Source organism: Dermacentor silvarum, chromosome 3 (genome assembly GCF_013339745.2).
Source record: "Dermacentor silvarum isolate Dsil-2018 chromosome 3, BIME_Dsil_1.4, whole genome shotgun sequence".
In the NCBI taxonomy this organism is placed as follows: domain Eukaryota; kingdom Metazoa; phylum Arthropoda; class Arachnida; order Ixodida; family Ixodidae; genus Dermacentor; species Dermacentor silvarum.
The window spans coordinates 14,657,677-14,680,820 of record NC_051156.1 but is presented as its reverse complement, the minus strand read 5'-3'; the positions used below and the strand labels follow the sequence as shown (position 1 = coordinate 14,680,820).

Genomic DNA, 23,144 nt, shown 5'->3' with positions numbered 1-23,144 from the left:
GGAAGCGCTTGCAGTGATTGCCGCGCCTTCGGCGGTATACCGTAAGGAACCTTTCCGCATAAACAGCTCGTTGCAACGCGCTGGTGAGGTGCTGAAGAAACAGGATCCCGTCAGCTATAGGGTCACGTGAAAACCATAGGTTATGTGGTCATATAACTGCGCTGTTATCGAGTGGTGGGTGAGGTAGACTGCAGAGATGCGTACCGAGCATAGCGGCATATAGTGTACAGGCAGGACTTGTAGGCCCGTGTTGAGACATAACTTAGGTTTAATCAATTAAGACGCTACGCAACGGTACGACCCCTTTTGACGGTGACGTCAACTCAACCTCGCACAGTCGCCGCATGGATGAGAGGCTGAAAGCAGAGGATTAACGAGAGCATATACGGCAGGAGAATTTCCGCTTCCATTACGTAATTTCGCCATGCAATCCTGAACAAAAACATGTCGCAGCACGTGCAGCCTCGTCGTTATTTATTAATTTCTTCTATTAATAATTTGCTTGCTTATTTTTGTTTGTTCGTCCTTTATACATATTGCAGCCCTTTGGGTTGTTGCACCTGTCGGGTAAGACCGTATAAGTGCCAATTAAACCTCAATATAACAATCAAAATAAAGCAAATTTCATCATTAAAGCACTTATGTAATCCTATAGAATCCAATAACGTAGTGATAATGAACGAGCTGCACCAGGGGATGCGTCATTGTTATCAATGCAGCGAGGGAAAAAAAAAACGATGAAAATGTCAGCGCGCGGATATAAAGGCAACATTGTTCAAGGCATATGGTAATTTCTAGTTGATATTTGGTAACCCAATAAAACATGCTTGGACCAGGACATATCTTATGCAATGCTAAAATCCAAAATTTGCGTGGCCATCGTAAGTGAAACAATATGCAACGGTAGCGTAGCTAATATGTAAAGGAGACTGCACATTAATAAAAATATATTTTATCATACAATACTGTTGTCTACACACAGGCACATTTCGATGATGCACAGTGCGTTATTTTGGAATCTTTGCTTCACATGCTTACACATTGGAATCTTTGCTTCTAATTAATAAAAGCAGAAAATAACAGTGGGGCCAGCGCTGAACCCTGCAAGGCCCCCCGAGATGACGCTAACTACAGACGATTCCGCAAGGATAGACAGGCTATGAACGGGGAAAAGAAATCATGTGCGCAGGGCGGCCGGTCAGGGCTCGAAGCCTCCGTGCGCGGCATGCGGCCGTCCAGCGAGCCGACCACTGGGCCAGGACCTTTACTGCGCCGCATGCTACAGCGAGGTACTGCTGCTGTCGCCGGGCCGGCACCCTCAAGGTAAGCCCTGCCTATGCACCGTACCGGGCGGTTGGTCACGTTTCATACTCGCGCGGAGAAAAGCAGGCCACACGAAATGCAGGCACGATCACGTGCATAAAAAAAAAAAATATGGGGTTTTACGCGCCAAAACCACGATATGATGAGGCACGCCGTAGTGGGGGACTCCGTAATAATTTGGACCACCTGGGGTCTTTACCGTGCACCTAAATCAAAGTACACGGGGTTTTCGCATTTCGCCCACATCGAAATGCGCGCTCCGTGGCGGGATTTGATCCGCGACCTCGTGAGCAACACAATAGCCACTGAGCAACCACGGCGGGTCACGTGCATTTCCTTTAAATATACAGAAGGAATCGACGAAAACATGAAAACATAATCATTGCGTAACCTGTTATCATGACGAACTTCAACTGACAGCTATGTGTGCGCGTGCCGTGTGTTCTTCCATGTATATGTCCCGCACTTTGCGCACAACAGTCACCCCATTTGCGGCGCCCTCCGGGAGTGCCGTGCGCAGGTGCCCCGGCGCCCAGCACGTGCTCGTCGGGTTCCGGAGCCTAGTCACGGCGTGCACGCCCAGCCAAGCTGGCCCCAGCCCGCGCAGGCCAGCCTCGGATACGGCGGCGGAGAGGTCTGCGCACGCTGCCGCGACGTCGTCTACTTCGCCGAGAGGCAGGTGGGCAGTCTAGCAGCCAGCCACACGCGTTTAAGTGGCCGCGTTCACTCCCAACCGGTCATGAGCTGGCACAGTACTCGAGTGACAAGCGTAAATAATTTTCTCAGGTAAAGTCAAGTAATGAACATATATCACCTAGGAGGGTGAAGGAACACCGGACTTGGCAGTTCTCTTTCCCTTATTTGTTTCCGACCTGTTACTTTTACAATACCCGCTTAAGCCAAACTCCGACCTTCGCCGCAGCCCCCAGTGACTTTCGACGATAACTTTACAGATACTGCACAGTGTCTCTCTTTGATATGTATGCTTGAACTTCGCTCATTTGGTACGAGAGCGACAGAGATAAGCCGTTTTTGATGATGACGCAGACCTCAGTTCACCTTTTCTTTTCAAACTGAAGGAATCGGGGAGTGTTCGAATGAAGATACCATGACCCTTGTCTTAGCCACGTTGTCTTCGCTCTTGTCTAAAAATGGCACGCAAGACTTTGCGTCATCGTCCACAGAGGTATCTGTAACACATTTGCATCTGGTTGACACATGCGTGTACCAATCCACTGCGAACGCTGGCTGCATGTTGAATCATGTCTTGCTTATCTTTTCTTTCGAGAGAACCACGATCCTCTTCCTTTTCACCGAAGCCAGCGTACCTGTTACCGAAAGCTCGTAACGCGCAAAGGAATCATCATAGACATGACAAACGTACGTGCTTGTCCTGTGTCATTCGATGTGGTATAAACGCCCTAGCCTTATACCACTATGCTCGCGAACCCGACAACTCTTTCGGCATGCCTCATTCTGTGTGCAGAACTGTCCGGGACAATATGCAATGTTTTATAAAAAAAAAAAAAAAAAAAGTGTGTAGAGGTTATGCTCCTCGCCATGTCGTGCAGTAGGCCTCCCACATCGCTGACTCGAGGCACTCGAGAGCGCTCGAGACTGAGGAGGACTATGCTCAAACTTCGTGGCTTTAGCCGCAAGTATTGCAGGAGCTTCAGTGCAAAGCCTTGCGACAGTTTCGGTCAATGCTGCATGGTGGCAGGCACACCTTTAGCAAGGCCGCATGTTCACGGTGGCTCCAGAATAAATAAGTAAAATAGCTTTATACTAATTGGGATTCCTGTGCGTCTGGTCGCACGTCTCCACCGGATGACAGCGACGGCCCTTACGTGCAGCCGTCAAGGATTGTATACCGCGACCCCGCGTAAATGCTGTTCGGTCACGTACCACGTCATGCATTCGATTCGAAGACCGGTACTTGCAACTTAATGGCACGGCCGCCGAGTTTCTCTACTGTTCCGCGGCCACACGTTCACCCGCAGTGTTTTCGAAAACACACTGCCTCCACAACGTTCCCCGCCTCGGGAACGCGTGTAGGTGGGCACCGCCGGGCGCGTGTACCACGTGCGCTGCTTCCGGTGCCGGGCGTGCGAGCAGCGGCTGGCCTCAGGCTCCTACCGATCGGACGGCGGAGAGCTCTACTGCGAGCCCTGCCACCGACGGCACCTGGGACCCAGGGGCTACGGCTACGGGCTCGGCTCAGCGCTGCGATGCTTCCCGGGACGCCTCTGAAGGCGCCGTGCAGGTAGGCCTCGTGTGCATCCTGTATAGAGGTGCAGTCATGAAAGCAGTAGCAAAGATGAAATGGCAGTCGAGGCAAGCGACTCAATCGAGGTGTGAAGTTTTTGGCCCTTAGGCGAGAGATATCGATGCATTTGCGTGCGCGGCTCGTGCATCGTGGTACTGGTAATATCTCCTGCGTAACTGTCTTCCTTCTCTACTGTTCCTCCCGTGGACCGATGTACGGAAGATGTGCCGCACAGCGCGCGCTTATGTCACTGACGCGGAAAGCTAGGGCGACGAACATACATAAATATAGGCGTCTCGAAAGATGGGGCCGCATATACAGGGGTTTCAGCGAACACTTTCAAAATTTACTTAAGGTGCCTGTGGCAGCCCAATTCTAGTTAGAGTTGGTCTACTCGAAGAGGCGGACATTATTTGCAAAATAATTGAAATGCATAATCGACTAATTAACACAAATTTATTAATTATGTTTTAACTAATTGCCTGATGGCCCATATGCAATTTACAAATTGTAGCCGTGGAGTTCGCAAGGCGGATCCACTGGAATCAATTCTCAGGATGACACCAGTTTCGAGATATTAATGCCGAACTTTGCGGAGAAATACATAGGTGTTCCAGTTACTTTTGCGCATCAATGCATAAAATTACGTTTTGTTAAGAAACTATCTGGAACTCCAATGCATTTCTCCACAAAGTTCGGGAATTAATATCTCGAAAACTGGTGTCATCCCGAGAATTCGTTCCAAGTGGATCCGATCGCCTTGCGAACTCTACGGCTACAATTTGTAAATTGCAATATGGGCCATCAGGTAATTAGTTAAAAACTTAATTAGTGAATTTTTGTTAATTCTCGATTATGAATTTCAATTTCTTGTGCAAGTAATGTCTGCCTCTTCGAGCAGACCAGCTCGTGAACTAGAATTGTGCTATCTGCCACAGGCAACCTTAAGTAAATTTTGAAAGTGTTCGCTGAAACACCCTGTATAAGACAGCGTTCGCGCTGCTGGCAACGCGCTATAAGAATGGTGCTGCATGGCCAGTGCTGCGCGATGATTACAGTTTGCAATAGACACCATGAAACGCAGCACAATTTCAAAGTAGCTCCCAGTGTTACTAGCAATTCAGTGGCGTGATATAGTCTATGATAACCCCCTCCCCCCCCCCTCTCCCGGCATGTTGTGAAAACGGTCGCGATTTTTCATGTTTCAGTAAGGTTAATGGCGAGGTATGGAAAAAAAAAAGCGTACGGGGCTTTCTTCAGCTGGCTCACTTCGATATTTGCTAACAACGAAAGTAATGCACTGTTCAGATTAAGAGCACTCAGCAGAGTTTGAAATGCTTTAGATAGTTTTGGAGCCGAATTCACAAAGCCTTTCGTTTGCGATTGATATTTGCCATTGGATGACCAGTATCGCTAATAACATTTCCAGCATCACGATTGGCTGGCATTCCTCACATGAACAATTCTAACGTAAGTGCTTTTCGTGAATGCGGGCCTGGTTCTTTCATAAGCGCATCTTGTAGCAGTGTTTTGGCATCGCAGGCGCACTAGCGTAGACGTATAGCTGAATACGTACAGACGTCGCTGAGAAGAGCAGCGGTGATGGCGAATTGTCACCGGGCTCGTATGTAACTTGAATGCTATAATCACTATCATGTAACCACTTTCGTGGTAACTTCTAACACTTATGTGAGTCAGTATTATTACGCTTATGTCTTGGCGGTAACTAGTGTTCATTAAATAAATTACTTGCAAGTTACAACTATGATCATGACAAGAAAACCGTGTTTGCAGCCTGACTAGCGTACAGATCGTGCAGCTCACATTCCCGCCAGAACTCACGTAAGACAACAAACACATTGACTGCAGAAGTGGCAAGCATCGTTCTTGACCGACAGCCAGCAGGTCTCAAAGCTAGAACTAAGAGCTGCTGCAGTGGTAGTGCAGCTCTCCATTGTGAACTAAATGCCACCGTCTGGGAGTTTTTGTCAATACGACCAGTTAATGCACGTTCCATCAGCCAACCAAGGCACGCCGTGAAAGCCTGTTCGTGGAGCAGATGTGACCAAGCTCACAGTGAAGCGTACAATCTGGAGATGAAGCAGGAAAATTGGTTTCCTCGGAATTCGCCGAAAAGAGCGTCTTCACAATGCCGTAAAGAGAAGACTCCACTGGCACAGGGGTTACAGCGCGAAAGCAGGACATGATTACAACCGACAAGCGCTGTCCTACTGACAGCCGATGACTTCAGAAGACATCCTATTAGAAGAGCGGGTATGCTTCTGGTGGCATAAGCATTCAAACACTACATTCGAACACGATCGAGGCGGCCGTGATGCTCATTATAAACCTTGCCGTCATTCAGAATTCTTTTATTACATCCGAGCTGTTCGTAATAAACCTACTTCCCGAAATCAGTCCAAATGTGACAAAAACAAAAGAGGCAGACTTGTCCGACCTTGTATTCCAACGGCGATACCCACCATGGCAACTCTGCTCGGTTAAGCCGTCTCGGAACGTTTTCCGCCAAAGACGTCATTGCGGTTCCTGCGCTTCGAGTTCCGGTTCCTATATGTCCGCCTCTAACGGTAGTATAAGTGTCAGTCAATATGAGAGGACAGTTTCGTTTAACCAGTCCTGAACCGGAATGACATTGCGCGGACACCTTCCACAACACCTAGGCGTAGTAGCAGCCTCGCTGTAAGAGCTGTCACGTTGGATCAAAGCAGTAACACTAATTCGTTTAGCGGCGAAACTATTGCGCAGAACGTGGTTCCGGATCCGCCGAAACGGGGACTGTCCACTCAAAATGTCAGCGGAAATTCATTCAGATCGAGAACCACTAGAAGGCCACCTTACCATAGAAGCAGAAAGAGCGGTTCCGAAAACCAGAATCCCCCCCAGTGACCGCAAGGACGTCTTTGTTGGGAAATGCTCAGAGGAACCGAGCAGTGGTCTAGTGGCATGGGTATGCATGACCCGCGGGCATAGGCAGCCACGGGTCTTCCCGCGTGTTCCGTATATCGTTGAAGTTTGGATCGAGATTCTCTAGCGACGCACAAGTCTGCCTTTCTATGGTTACCCAACGAGAAAACTGTCCGAGCGTCCGTCCGTCCTCTGCGTAAGACGATCGCTTTCAAGACAGAGTCAGCTGTAGAAGAAGACGACGACGAACACACGAGCAGTGGCATGAGCGTGAGGGCCAGTTTGGGAACGCTGACATGATCTGTGGCATGGGAGCCAGCTATGGAAAAAGACGATGGCGAACGCGCGAGCAGTGGCACAAGCGCATCTCTGTGACCATGTGATGCGTGAAATTGGGCACACACTAGGCACACCTTTAGAAAGCCAGAACCGTGGAGCAGCCGTGGCTTCGGATCGGAACGTCATCAGCGCACCTGGCACCACCGCCTGCAGTAGTTTGCATAGGCGTATCTACCGGGGGGGTAAAGTATGCCATTTGCCTCCCCCCCCACACACACTTTCAAAAGCGGGCACTTTCGGCTACACACTGGAAAGTCCAACAAAACACAGCTGAAGCTAAATTTTATTTCTTCATAGAGTCACCTCGTTAATAATGCTTTTCTTACTACGTATGCCCGGTTTGGGCAGTGAGTATTGTGCTTCCTCGTGATGCGCTGTAGCGGACGACGCGCGAGATTCGCCATACACGCTTGCACTGCGCAGAAGTCCTGGCGCTGGACAGTTCCCACAGCTACAAATTATCGCCTAACCATACTTGAAAAAACAAAACAATCGGCTTGATATACTTAACCTTGGGCGAGGGGAGAGGTCGGGATAAAGTATTTTAATCAGCCGGCCCAACGATAGGTGTGCCTTACTGCATGAAATGATTGGATTATCAAATGCTGGAACTATTCCGTCCAGCGATAGTCTACGTAGCGTTGCAGTATAAACATATATCTTATCACCATCAAAAATCTAATCAAACCACTTACAGGTCTAACTGCCGAATTTCTTTGTGTACTCACGACTCAACGTATATTTATTTATTCATTTATTCATGATACCTCAAAGGTCCCTGAACGGGACATTACATGAGGGGTGGGCACGTAGAAAAATGGCGGGACTGGTTAGGTGGCGTGACTTGAAAGATGGTCTTCAATAGCAGTTTTGAAACGGAAATGTCGGTGATGAGGGCGATGTCAGAAGGAAGGGTATTCCATTCTCGGGCTGTGTGCAGAAAAAAAGAACTCTGATACATGGTGGAATGGGCGCGTAGTAGATACACAGCATTGTGATGCGTATGGCGGGAGAAACAATGCGCTGGAATGATGATTGGTTGCCTGTGGGCAGCGAATGAAAGAACCTAAAAAATAAGAAAAGATAGCACTTTTGCGGCGGGAGGTGAGCGAGGGAAGACACAACCGGGATTTTAAGGCTGAGACACTTGTATATAGGAGTAGTCAGAAAGAATGAACCTGGCAGCATGGTTCTGAACCGATTCAAGAGAAGTAATCATATAACCTGGTGGTTGTCATAGATAGCACTGGCATATTATAGTTTAGAACGGATTAGGGTTTTATATGCAAGTTCATTTATTCATGATACCTCAAAGGTCCCAGAACGGGACATTACATGAGGGTCTGCGAGGTGATATGTTCGTGAAAGTGACCTCGGTCGAACGTGCAGAGCCATTTCAGTGCCAATAGAACACTTAACTGAATTTTTTCTAAAGGCTTGTGTCACTTCTGCTTTTATCGATTTCATTTTCAGGCCGTTTCTGAATAAGGGCTACCCTACTACTTGTTTCCCGGCAGGAGCAAGAACAGCAGATGTTTTATATTTTGAAGAAATGAAGACCACCTTATTGCGATGTGTTCCGAAAATTTTGACTGTGGTGGTTGCTTATACTCGAAAAACCGCTACTGAATACTCACTTTCCCCCAGTTTTTGTGCTTTATACACGGCATTTAGTTGTTCATCCGGTATCCTCAGTGAACTATGCGGGGCACGGTGTGTAATATTTATTCGAAGTACGAAATAATATCTTGAGTGACGAGCGATAAATGTTTTTTCTGCGTAGGTTCATTGCAAGCCTTTGTAGAAAGTTACATATTGAAGTGTTCCAGGGTGCCATACCGCCGCTTTCTCCGACTACTAAAACAATTGCATGAGATATGGACTTGAAATTCCATGAAAATAGGGATAATTTTAAGTGCAATGCGTTGCGAAAATCTCACTTTCTGCTTTAAATGCAAGTGTTGCAGATAAACTCTTGTTTTCCCATTGTTTCCGTGCACCATACGGGATGCGTATAGGTTGCTTCTCCGGTGTCTTCAGTGAGCTAAACAAGGCATCTTGTTTATATATGGGGATAATGAAATTTTGTGACGAAGTAAGATGTGTATTGATGAATTACTGTTTTTTTTTTAATTCCCAGCAAGAAGTGCTTCAATGCATTAAACGGGGACAAGGTTTAAAACGGAACACTAATATACGGGTAACTTTTCAAAGTATGCGATGTAATTACAGGAAACTGAAACATTTAATGCAACTGTTCTAAAAAAAACCAGCTTCACTAAATATCGGATTGTAATTCACTAAGTTCGCACACCTCTTGCCGTCTTTTTCTTTTTAGTATTGAGAGTGATTTATGTTGATTGTACTTCGTTCTGTATAACCTCGACAGCACTATTACCTTAACTAGCGATACATTCATGCTGTAGACTTAAACACCAAGTAAAATTATTTGTTTAATCAGTAAAATTGACTGCAAAAAATGTGCCTTCTTTGTGTGTGTTAGCTGCACTGCTGCTACTGGGTTGGATCAGGGACCTCTGGGCACTCAATGCCATTTGTCCCTGCATCACATAGATTTTATAGCGACAAGAAATAAATGCAAATTCAAATAATTTTTAGGCCTCGATGGTTCACCACATAGAGTTTCTCACTATATTACCTAGAGGGAAAACTGGCACTGCTGCGCTGTGGTATCCATGGGAATGCCGGTATATTGTGACTTCGGATTGGCATCGTTCTTGGAGAGCCAAAGCCTTGAAGACGCGCCTGGCTAGCACCATTCCGTCTGTCACAATGATTCATTTCCTGCTAAAACAGCACGTAAAAAAACTGCTTTAGGTTTATCATTACACAAAAACATGTTTTGTCTAATTTTGAGGACTTACTATTGGATGCACAATTATATGAAACGTAAAAAGTATCAGCTGGCCGCTAAAGTTGGAAGGCAGACAAGATTCTCGCTCGCTTTGGAACAACCTGTCGTCTGTTCTTGCTTTTCTTCGCTTGATTCTGCATTGTAGGTGAGTAAACTTTACTGAGATGTAATATGGGTGAATGAAAGCCTTTTATGTAGATCTTACTTTAAGAACGCATTATTTGTGTAGCCATATCCACGTTTTAGACGAAGCCTCGTTCAACACAGCCAACACAAGCCTCGAAGACACATATCCCGTCATTCCCATGAGGGCACGGCGCCCTCTAAGAAACTCGCATAGACGGAGGCGCCAGTTTACTCTCTAGGTGTTATAGTGAGAAACTCTATGGTTCACCATGTGTTATTGAGAAAAAAGTCTATTGTTACGCATAAAAATACCTGACAGATGCATTTCCAGGCTTTTTCACTTATTATAATAGTAATTATATATTTGTTGGTACGCCTCTACCGCCAGTATGCCAATAGTTGGTACGCCTCTGGTAGTTTGCTTGCCTCATCAGTTCATGTTGCTGCGCCGCCTTCCGCAGCAGTTCGTGTCGCCCCAGCACTGTCGCATTTACGTAATGGCGCCAAGACGACCGCAACGCTGAGCAGTTTTAGGGTTACCAGCACTGTTGAGGTGAGCACTTAACACGAGCACTCAACACCACGTTGTTACTACGAAATGCTTATGCATCATTTAGACAACTTCTCGAGATTTTTTTTCTTTTCTCGCGGCACTTTTCGTGTGCTTTTGTGGGCTTCAGTAAAACTACGAGTGGAGGTATTATCAAAACTAACCTCCAGTGCTCCTAGCACTTCGTCAATAAAAAGACGGCAATATTTGCGCATTGGTCGACTTGGCAACATGTTTAAATGACAGTAGCAGTGAAAACACAGAAACTTCTCTCGGGCTGTCAATTTCTCGATCCAGGTGAAAATCGCCAATACTTTCTAAAAATAAACTGCAATATCAGAAGCTATGTTTAGTATAGGTGCAGGTTGTTCCATTGAATAACAGTGAAGTTTAAGATGTAATAGAAAGCTCTGCATGAATGGAACTGCGTATTGCTAGCAATTGTGTATTCTAGGTATAAGGAGTTTTATTTTTCATTTGAAAAAGTGTCTGCAGAACCCACAGTGCATACAGTCTATGCACAAAGCATTTAGAACCAGCAATGTCTACCCTTATTACATCTCGCATTCAGCACACATATAGCTACTGCAGATATTTGTAAAGTGAAACATGCTACTCCAAAGGCCTGCTAGCCATTAACACATTTTATTCTGTCTATAGACATGCCATCTCTAAAGAGTGCCCAATTATTTTTTATGCAGGGAAGCAGCAACCTCAAGGCCCGTCCAGATCACACACCCAGCGCTTGAAAAACTGAAAAAAAACAAAAGAAAAAGGCGGGGTTTGGGCGAGGTTACATAAATGGTATAAAAATTCTTTTTCCTCCCTAAAAATGTGTGCTGTTTCAGAGACCCCAAGGGTGTTGGATTTCCAGCAGCTACATCCTTTAGCCGCACAGCTTAATATTATAGATATAACTTGCAGTGCCCGCATGGTACAATTCAATGTTAATGTGCTGGAATACATTTAGCATGTTAACTCTACACTGGCAACATCTGTAGGCTCCTTGTGCTCATTGCCTGGCAATGCAGCCTATGCCACAGAGCCGACATATGGGCAGATTTACAAACTTCTATTGCGCAAGTGCACTCCCTTATTGGTTGGTGCTGGCAGTTACCCGGTGCGCACCACTCCGGAAGCAATAGCAGTTAATCAGACTATCAATGTGGCAGTGGGCCCCAGTTGTGGGCTTGCACACACAAGAGAAGTCTTGTGAATGCATGCCTTGGTTTTCAGTCAGCACTTCGTCTTTTCTATTTGTGCTGCTATTTGCCTATAATTCGCTGGGGATATTAAATTTTGTAAAATTAATGTAATGCTTTCAGCCTCAAAACATGCATTACAAAATATGGCTAGCTTTCCAGTTACTTCATTTCTCACAGAGGTGGCCAGACAGAGGCAAGGTGTTAAGTGGATAATAAGGTAATGGTGGCATGTGGCATTGCATCCTGATGTGCTGGAGCTGTCATCAGTTTATCAGTAAACTAGCTAAAGGAAAAACACAAATGAGCTGGCTGGCATTACAATTACCAATAACTAAATCGAAACCTCACTCTTTTGAATGGATAAATATCAGACTGAACCACACAATTGCATGTTCGTGTCTCGAAACACAAGCCCATTGCCAGAAGTTTAGATATTGAGCTAATCTTGACATGACAAGAGAAACAACTCTGCTGATGTACCTTGCTTTAAGTGTATGAAGAAGCTGGTGTGGGATGAGAGAAGCAACCAGGAGAATCCAGGCAGGATGGAAGAATAGCAAGTATATTTGGAGTCCTCTGCGATAAGAAGATACCAGCAAGTTGAAACAATTTTACAAAGCAGTGGTATGGCTAGTGATGTATAGACTGAAACAATGCAATGATATCTAACATTCAGAAGAGACCAAATGTTGCTGCAGTGCGGATGCCGAAACAAGCTTGGAATTACTACATCGAAGAAGAGGTCAAGGCCAGAAACGTAGCAGCCAAGGTTGAAGAGTGAATGTTTGGTCAAGTGATGAGAACAGATGAGAGCTGCATGGCAATACTGAGCAAGACACCAATAACTGAAGGAGTGGGGGACTTAAAAATTAGCAGAGTAAACTCGTCAAAAAATGCAAGTCGATACAGATGTAGATCCTAGGTGATGGAAGGTTATCACTGCAATGATGCAATGTAAACATATGCCGAAGATTAGTAGCTATATGAATTATTTCAGTACTGAATACGATGCTTGTTGCAAAGTTGGAACTGGCCTACATGAGGATGTCTTTCATTAACCCTTTGCGGTCCGTTGTCGGGCAGGGCCCGACAACGCAACACAGCCGTATCGGTCCGCTGTCGGGCACTGCCCGACAAGGGTGTTTGGGGTTTAAATTTCACGGTTTTTCTCACTGAGATTCGTGCACATTCTTTGTATACATGATGCGCCATCTCTTGAGGGATAAATAAACTTTGTCGAAGTTTACTTCTTTTTGCACTAGGGTGCAGCACAATGTTCAGCACGGCTTCTGGATACCACAGCGTTTCGCTTGCGCGCGCAATAAACCCGATGCGCCATCTCTTGAGGGAATAAATAAACTTTGTTTGCTGAAGTTTACTTCTCTTTGCACTAGGGTGCAGCACAATGTTCAGCATGGCTTGGATACCAGAGCGTTTTCATTTGCGCGCGGTTTGCTGAGAAGCATGACCACATTTTCACCGCGTGTGTTTTACGGTGGTGCATTTAGTGAAACCTTCTAGGGGTTTCCATTGTCAATAGCTTTATTTTGAGGCGCACACAGCTGCAGAATCATGGGAGAGAGAACAGCGAACACCTGCAGTACTGCCGCAACCTCATCTTACAGCTGGTGGGTGACGTGAGGGCTAGAGCCAAAAAGCGGGGCCGTCTGCGCGGAAGGAGTGCGAGGAAAAGCTAGATGGGAGGAGCCATTTCATTACACGCCCCAGGCCGAGGCAACAAGGACTGTGCAGCTTGTAGCGATCGAAAAACAAACGGAGGCAGGAGGGAAACTGTTTTTCTGCAAAACCTGCAGTAACAACCCTGGCCTGCACCCAGGAGAACGCTTCAAGTGGATCACGCGCTGCTAAAAGTATCGGTAGAGGAGTTGCCTGCAGAATGCAAGAGAAAAAAATAAATATCCTGCGAGTTTTTCTTCCATAGTTGGTGGTTTATTAGCGGCGCCACAAATGGCAAAATAGTTTCGGACCAGAACAGCCCGAAAGTAGGTAAAAGTTCGGACCGCAAAGGGACCCGTATCACATACAATTAAAGGGGAAAAGATAGCCTTGCATGACCCACCTGCAGTAGGTAAATGAGGGCTGAACAGTTGGCAAAATGCTTCCAGCACAAAATTCTCTACCTCATAATTCTAAGATGCCCTTCTGCGAAAAAATGCACGTGAGAGCGCTTAAGCAAGTGCCTCTCCTGTTCCAAGAACAGTGCTGTTCATCCACAAGCTGCAACACCACCTAGCTTGAGACTCTCTGAAGCCACTGCAGTAAATATTTGTCACGCAAAAAATAAAGAGAAAAGAAAAAAAAATACAGACGCACACATATATATACAGGGTGTTTTTTTTTTTTTTTTTTTTTTAGCTGTACCAAATTTTTTAAATTAGAAAATTATATATCTTGTTCACGTTATCTTTACCATTCGAGTGCACCGATTGGCGGCCTCTAGATACAGAGCAATTCCCGCACTTACGTGCGTAATTAGCAAAGTTACGCTAATTAACTTTCTAATTATCAACAATAGGTGACTACAGCAAATGAGTACTTTGGGGCCTGTCCTTGACACTACCTATCCCAACGATCATATTTTCAATAGCGGAGTTCATGTGAGGGCTAAGCGACCGATTAATTCCCCCTGGCAGGCTCCTTGAAACCGAAACTGGCCGCAAAAAGAGCGTCGTTGTCGTCGATGTCGCCGCCCCCCTGCCTTTCGTCACGTCTCCTAGGTAGGCGCCGGTCCGGCCCGCGAGCAGCTTGCGTTATCGCCTTGCTATCTGCGGCGTTCGCCGTCGACGCTACAGACTGATATGCCGTAATATGACGCCGTGCCTGTAGTATCTAAAAGCCCAAGGAGCGGGGTTCGCTACAGCGCAACGTGGCGCCCGACGGAATGATGAAGTAAATTTGGCGGCCCGCTGGCATTGAAACGCCGCAAACAGCAAGGAGATAACGCAAGCTACTCGTTGGGCCGGACCAGTGGTGACGTCGAAGACGTGACGAAAGGCTGAGGGGCGGCGACATCGACGACACAGACGCTCTTCTTGCGGCCAGTTTCAGTTTCAAGCTGCCTGCCAAGGGGAACTAATTGTTTGCGTAGCTCCCACGTGAACTCCGCTATTCAAAATTTGATCGTTGGGCTAGGTAGTGTCGAGGACGGGCCCCAAAGTAATCATTTGCTATAGCCACCTATTGTTGATAATTAGAAAGTTAATTAGCGTAACTTTGCTAATTACGCACGTATGTGCGGAAATTGCTCTGTATCTAGAGGCCGCCCATACGTACACTCGAATGGTAAACATAACGTGACCAAAATTTACATTTTTCTAATTTTAAAAATTTGGTGCAGCTAAAAAAAAAACACCCTGTATAGTGCATTAATTTGTTTCCCCCTTTGGGAACTGTCCAGCTTTGTTTGGAAACTGTTGAGATTTGTTGCCCCTTTGGGCTTCTGCATCGCATACCGGATCGTTCTGTTTTCCAGTTTGAAAGCTGTAGCTTTTCTTAGTTGTTTTTTCCCCTTTCCCCTTGCTTCAACCTGGCATATATAAGGTGCGCTATCCTTGCCAATAAAACCAGTTGTTAGTCAGCGCTTGTGTGTACGTGTCTCCCTTCTTGTGGTCATCTGTTTGCGCGGTTGCCCAAAGTTTCAAGATGTACCAACTCGCCCAAAAAGAAGTATTGATGATTGCTCACTTGTACACCCATTAGCACCGTAACACTATAAAAACATCCTGCGCACTGAGATCGTGGGTGAGCGCAAAATGTGTTTCACCTTCTTCATCTGTACAGCACGAGTAAATGCTCATCATCTGTACAGATAAAGTTGTACAGATCATCAAGAGCATGCGTCGCGTCTTCTTCGTCGTCATAGCTCGAGCTTAGTGGCAATAAAGATGTCTCTTAGACGTGGTAGAGGTGCGGGGCACGTTACGCACTTGCAACCGTCCTGTGGGTTTTTCAGTGGATCGCTTGCACGAGGGTCGCCACGGATTGAACGATACTGTGCGCAGCAGGGCGTCTCAGCCGTCAGCCTTGCCGAAAATAAATGCCAAGAAGAAAGAAAACCTAAGAAAAGTATGAACGGCAGAGAAAAATCAATGCTGGGCTATATTTGCACTATGCGCATAAATATACATAGCAGCAAGTACGTTTTGCGAGAATAACATGGGAAATTTCTCGCATCCACGTTAGAAGCATGACGGTTCTTCTAAATTCGGCATAAACACGTAGAAAGTGCAGCAAGCGCAAATAAAATTTGGAGGACGCTTCAAGGGATATTGAACAAAACTTTTACCGCCGAGATTTTTAGCCTAAATGAAAGCTTGGGTTCTGAAAATGGTTGACACAACCTTGTTTTCAGGCAGAAACTGGCGGAAAATAACGAATTTTTTGCAGTTTTCGCAAAATACCACGTCGAGCGGCCGCACCGTGAACCAGAGGAAGGGGCGTTTTTCTGACGTTTTCTGTAGGGCATACCGGCCTGTGGGCCATCGCCCGCGTCTCTCCACCCGCATGGACGGCGGTGAGCAGCAACCTCTAGCAGCCGCATACTTGCTTTCGCAGGCGGAGCTGGTGCCCAAGTCTTTTATACCCAGGGTGGTTGCTTGGGAGAGTTGGAAATTCATGGTAAAAAACGGCGTACAGCGCGAACGGACAAGGACTGATAGAGGCGACAACCACTGCGCTGACTTCCAACAATATTTTATTGTCATTGCCACATCATGTGTATATATACAGGAGGGGGCATGCGCTGAAAAATGAAAGGCGGTCAGAAAAAAAGGGTTCTCTAACAGCAAGTCATTGGTACTTAGTATATGGTCACGTGAAAAAAAACTAATTACTAACACAATCTGTTTACATAAAGGACTTCAGTAGGTGTCAACTCGATAGAGGGGGCTCTTACATATTACTATAACAATATCTGTTCAGATAGAAGACTTCACTAGCTGTCAGCGCGATAGAGGGGGCACTGACACACACACTACCCAGTTTCCGAATGAATTCGGCTTCTATTATCTCTCGCGTGAGCCGTGAGCTGTGTCTCGCTGAAACCTCCGTATATTCAAAGAGGGGCTCACAGCCGACGCAGTCGCAATCTCGGCAATGGATGCCCAAGTGGCCTTGAACAGCGTTATGCACGTTATTGTGGCGCTCCTTTAGGTGATCATTTAAGCACCTGCTGGTCTGTCCAATATATTTACTTCCGCAAAACAAGGGAATCTGGTAAACCACATTAGTTGCGCATGTAACAAACGTTTTTTGTGCGCGACAGAGCAACAACTCTGATGTGATTTAGGCGCATTTACACGTTTACAGAGCCTTGCTAGCTTTTCCGGGGCTGAGAAAACTACATTGATTCCTGCACACTGCCCAATCTTTTTTAGCCTATGTCAGACATCGTGAACATACGGGAACACTGCAACCCGGCGCTTTTCCACCGGCTGGCTCCGTGACTGAGCGGCCTCATCACGTTTGGTGCGCTTAAGAAGCTGTTCTGTTATGGCTGAAATTACGGCCATATGGTATCCAGCACAAGAAAGGCGACCAACCTGTGCGGCAAAAATATGTTTCATGCCGTGCGGACATGATTTATAGAGGCTATTCACTAAGCATACATTTACACTACCTCGTTTAACGAGCTTTGACTGTGCCGAATTAAAGGGCAAGAGTGGCTTTTCACTCCTAGGTTCCAAGAACCTAGGTGTGAAGAGCCTTTCTAACAAACATGTGTGCTGGTTAACTTGCTCGCTACCTCTGGGTGACCTCCCTGCCTTTCTATACATCCTCTCTCTCTCTCTCTCTCTGGTAGAAACGCGGCCTCTTGCTTGGGCCTATCTCAGAGGTAGTGCACAGCCGCGCCAGAAAATTACATCATTTTCAGGTGTTTTGTTATTGTTTCGCACCTTTAATATTTCAGTCTGAGAAGATTTACCATAAAAGGCATGTGCTGTCGGTGTTTTGTTTTATTACATTTGTTTTTTGGGCTGTCATTCTCAAAATTCAGAGGAATAACTTTGTCAACCATGTAAGACAACGTATGCGCAACTTTAGCGATAGAATGGTGTGACAAAATAACCCACATATACCGCATGTCATATAGCAAGGCGTGGCACATACATGTACCTAAATATGTACGGAAATTTTCGCTCACGGACAACTCCGCCGACCCCGACACCGGAGTTTCTGCGACGCGGTGCCCTTAACGCTATCGCATTAAAATGTTCTTGAGCCATATAGCTCTTCCATGCGCTATATAAATGGCACTGTGAGGGAGTGCTGTAACATCCACTTCTTTACCTGATAAGGGCTCTTTATCTGGCACACAAGTCTAACCACAAAAGCGCACGTGTATTCTGCGCCAACGTCAATGTGGCTGCCGCGACCGAGAATCCGACCGGTGACATCGCGCTCATCGGCAGACCCATTGGGCCGCACCCAGCAGGCAGAAAATGTCGGAACAAATTTGCACTCGGTGGACAGTACAATGCAATATAAGTATGCGGTACTGACGACGGTTTGCTCAGAATAAACGATTGTGGTGCACAATCAGTTGACCAGTTACGCGCTTTCCTACTAATTGTGCTAATGACATTCCGTTATCTCTCGCAGTAGAGTGAGCAGATGAGAAAATCTGAACAATGATGTCGGGCCTGGAAATCACATTTATCAACGACTGATTGCGACTATTGTGGAACGCTTTTCCATACTTTACACGCGATGGCCGCACTCCTTACATGTCTTCACAATGCACGCAGCTGCTATCTTTCCTGTCTTAATTGGTTTTGGCCCTGCCAAAACAATGATGGCCGCAAGAAAATACAATCGGGATTCCAATGAACAGCGCATGAGTCCATGCCGACATTTTTTTCTCTTTTTGTTGAAATCACTTTGCTACATGCAGTGCTACGCTTTGTGCGAAGCAGGATAAATTTTTTTTTCAGTTCTTAACTCCTGTTTTTTCTATCAAATACGGCTTTTGTCGTCGTTGAGAAAGAAGGCCCATTACATCGGACCGATTAAACAAAAGGTCGCCCTTCTTTAGCACCTTCTGCTGTTCGGCCATTATCCATTCGCGCTAAACTCCCTTTCATTCACATGGCCCCAACAAAGAAAATCCGTGAAGTGATGTTTAAAATGGTTTAAAGCCTAATTGATTTTTTCGCCTTCAGACTTCAATTAATGAACTTAAATATACTATATAACCAAGCTTCTGGTATACAGACCCTCTACGCTATGCACTCAATACATTTTCGGCATTTGAAAACAGAAGCTTGACGAATGGTTTAAGACAATGAACCATGTAATCGCCTGCATAAATTGCTACCGCCGAATTACTAACTTGCTACTGTTTTTCTTTTCTCACCCGTCGTGGTAGCGTAGTTGCTTTCGCGTTGCGCTGCTGAGCGCGAGGTCGCGGGAGCGAATCCGGGCCGCGGTGGCCGCGTTTCGATGGGACTGAAAGGCAAAATGCACGTGTACCGTGCGTTGGGTGCACGCTAACAAAATCCCAAGTGCATGGTCAAAATTAATCCGGAGTCTCTCACTAAGGCGAGCCCCATAATCATAACGAGGTTATGGCACGTCAGAGCCCCGAATTTAATTTTATATTCTTTGTTGGAGCTGCAATGATTTTGTTAACTTCTGATGTTCAGACTAATGTCTGCACCTTAACTACGCAGTGTGCAATGGAATATGTAGAGCAGGTGCATAGGGGCGACGCATACGGCAAGTGGACATTTCATCTCTCTCCCTGAAGGTTTAATCCCACGAGATTAGCATAAGCTTGGTAAACGACGTCATTTAGGCGGCGCTATCAGTGATGCTCATAGAACTAGGGTGTTTTGTCGCAAAGCGCGTTCGTCAGGGCGACAGAATAGGAGCCGAGCTAGTGTAAAACCCACAGGAAGCAGAACCATTATGGGCAGGACGGCTTGCTGTTAAAGCTTTATCTGCCTGAACATCCAGCATTTGGCATGGCTGCTCTCTGCTGCTGGGCCGGTCGGTGTCTCGGCGGATATATTTGTGGATATGTATACAAATGTTTTGCGTGCACCGAATTCAACTACCATAAAACGAGATTATAGTAAAACCCTTCTCAACTAACGTTTGGTTAACTTTTGATTGTAGTAATAAAGTAATAACTATAATCAAAATAACTTTTGATTATAATTATGTATTATAGTGTGTTCTACCATTTTACCACGTTTTTTGTTTCATGTTTTGTATTTTTTGAATTTCTTTTGTCAACTGCTTTTGGTATGTCCCCCTGCTTAGTCTTTCGACCGCAGTATGTTGTAAGTAAATAAAAATAAATAATAAAAAATAGCGCCAAAAAGTGCCCCTCTGTTCCACGTGGTTCAAAAAATTACTACAAAAAGCATTTACATGCAAATGCCATCTCATAGGTATTTCTAAAGGCATCACTGTTTTCATCGAAAAATGCATTATTACATTATATTTAACGCATTATTTCATTTGTTTGATCTTTTTTTTTATTTGGCCAGGCCGTATGTGTCACTGGGTGTGTGCCCATTCATGGTCGATCCTCCAGAGTGGGTGCATGCCACAGTTACATAAGACGTACAGAATCGTTAATTGTCGCTTGATACATGTGAGACTTCTCTGTGCATCGTACAACACTATCGCATTTCATGACGAACACTACTGCCGCCTCACAATGCTCTGACGCGAGAGGAAGCCGTAATATGGCGAAAACTCCAAACAAACACTTATCCACATTTTAGTCTCTACCACGCTGTATCCTGCGCTGTATTCCTATAAATGCCCACACTGCGATCAATGCGCAACGCTTTACCACATGGTATGGGCTTGCGCAAACACACCACAGCACACACCCATAACACACCCCACCACACGGCAATGGGAGGCAGCGCTGTCCAGCTCCGACTCGACGGACCAGTTCAACCTGGTCAACCGAGCTAGAAGAGCAACTAAGGCCGTTGGGCTTCGGGACTGAGGGGACCACCCACTGCAGAGCGGACGAGCTACCTACGCTCGCGTGCTCCTTTGCACTAAAGTTTATTCTCTCTCTCTGTGTGTGTGTATGCACCGGTCTTCGCCATCCTTCCCTCGGCACGCATCCTACATCACCTGTATCCTTGTGACATCGCATCATAGATGTCCCGCACTGTGCATCCGCCTGACATGGTGCTTGCATTTTGGCATAGCTTGTAAGCAGTGTGACGCATCAACGTAAAAATTGCATGCGATTACAGTAGTGATCTTTGCGGTGAATAAGCATAAATATTGCATGAGGTTGCACGTTCCATCTAATGAAAATACACACACCGTTACGCAACGCTATTAGTTGTGCAAGATTTGATTACTACCGGTTGACTAAAGCTTCGCGTCCGTTACTTCAAACATGCTTGAATTTGTATGCACTTTCTTTGCTTCTCTTGGCAGCGAGCTTCGTATGGCAAGGACGCTTGTTTGCACAGCCATTGATAGACATCACGCATCTTCTAGGTAGTGTACATTACCTTGGCCTGTGTTAAAAGGAGTCTATAAAGTTTAATTATACTTTTCGGATAAGCTGATGCTTTGTATACTTTAAAAACAGCAGTGTTGTATACTTCGCATTTTCATGAACGATGTCGAGCAATAACGAAATCATTTTCCTTCAGAAGTAATCTGAGGCTATGTGCTATTTTGAGATAATTCTATCAAAAAGTTTCCCCGAAGTAGAATGGTTTTCCTATCGTTTGCCATGGGCTGTGCTCGCCGCACTGGAAATAGGGAGCAAGAAAGAGGTACTTTAGTAAACTATCTGGGATACCAGAGCATCTGTTTGAAGATATTGTGGAGGGATATCGCAAAAGTAGTAAATTGCTTAGATTTCCTACTAAATAGGCACGCATCTATTATTATCCGGCTGCATTTATGTATATTGGGAGAAAGGAAGGAAGGAAGGAAGAATAGGTGCAAAGACAGAGGCTAGCCAGTTCTCAGACCGGCTGGCTACCCTGTGCTGGGGGAAGGGAGTAAGGGGAATAAAAGGTAATAGAAAAGAGAAGTTAAAAAAAAGGGGGGGGGGAGATAGAAGCACATAAAAAAGGAGAATACGGCACTGCTTAATTGTAGGAGTCATGAGGTGGGACAAAGTAGACAGGGCTAATTGGAGATCGCAGGGAGAGGCCTTCGTCCTGTAAGTGGACATCAATATAGGCATATGATGACGGCACTGCTTAAAGTCAGTCTCTGAGACCAGTTCTCCACAAGAAGCGCAACAACGCTTTCATAGCCTTCTGTGCTGAGGATGGTCTCGGCCAGTGTCCTAGAACCCTGTGCTCTGACAAAGGGCATTTATCAAGTCCTTCTAACACTCTTGAAAGTTATATCCTGGGCACAATGAAGCGAGGAAACTCATATAGAGAAGGTGGGCGATTGTTTTCTCGTAGCTACAGTTATCGCAGGTAGGGCTGTCGACCATTCCGATCTGAACTGAGTAAACATTTTGAAGACCACGCCAAGCCACAAGCGGCAAAGAAGCGTCTACTCAGCGCATATTGGAAGTTGCACCGTAAGGTCCATAATTAAGATTTTTATCGGTTAACGTTCATTAATCAGCAAACTGCATATTGTTATTCGTCGTCTAAGTAATACGGTCTTAAAGTAACTCACCTGGAAAGGCGATTGCGCTATCTGTGCGACATAAACCCTGATGAAAAGACGGGGGGAGGGCTGGTGCTCACTGCATTACATTCTTATAATTCATGCAGATTTCCTGCATTTACCTGTGCATTTCTACACTAGGCCATTCATTTTCCCTATTCCACTGATATCTGTACTTCCCCCCCCCCCTGGTATCGCTGTGTGAGATTGTGCCACTACGTACTTTGTATTTTGCCCCTTCTGCTTGGGCCTTCAGACCTACAGTATACCAACAAAACTAAAGTAGCTCCTTCATCATTTAGGATTAGCCTTTCGTGGTCAGGGAAAATACAAAACATTACTGGCAAAATATCACGAACACTGAAACACTTGAAGCATTTCCTTCGCTAGAGCCCACGGGACCATTTGGAAAGGTGTTTCTGGAAAGCTAGGAAAATCGATCTCGTTATTAAATATAACTTTTTTTTGTCATTTTCTAACAACCTGTCCACTACAGCGCTACACATTTCATCACTTACGATTATCACTGATGCGGCAGTGCGAAATACTCCACGTAAATGCGTTCGTTTCCGTGCTCAAAATCCTGAAAAGCGCGCATCACCGCGACAGACGCGTTCAGTGATAGGACCATCCTTAGGCACGGCGATGTACTCGGCAGAGCATGGCGGGACTCGTGTTGTTTACATCCACCGTGGTGCATACGTGCAGCCTCTCGCACCTGCGTCACTAGCACCTAGCCGCTGCTGCTGTTGGGGCTTGAGTTCGTATCTCAGTGGCTGCAGTGAGTAAGAACTGTTTTCCTTCTTTTCACACACAAACAGGAGGAGTGCGGCTGCGGACCCCTAGCCCCTCCCCCCAGCACCTTCAGGCATCGGGAGAACAAACCAT

At 45.9% G+C, this 23,144-nt stretch overlaps 1 long non-coding RNA gene across 1 annotated transcript; it reads left to right on the top strand.

Moving 5' to 3' along the window:
- Nucleotides 1-1,931: 1,931 nt before the first annotated feature.
- Nucleotides 1,932-11,127, top strand: LOC119445338 (uncharacterized). Its single transcript, XR_005190531.2, has 3 exons — nucleotides 1,932-2,002; nucleotides 3,379-3,586; nucleotides 11,106-11,127. It is a non-coding gene; the product is annotated as an uncharacterized LOC119445338 (long non-coding RNA).
- Nucleotides 11,128-23,144: the final 12,017 nt, after the last annotated feature.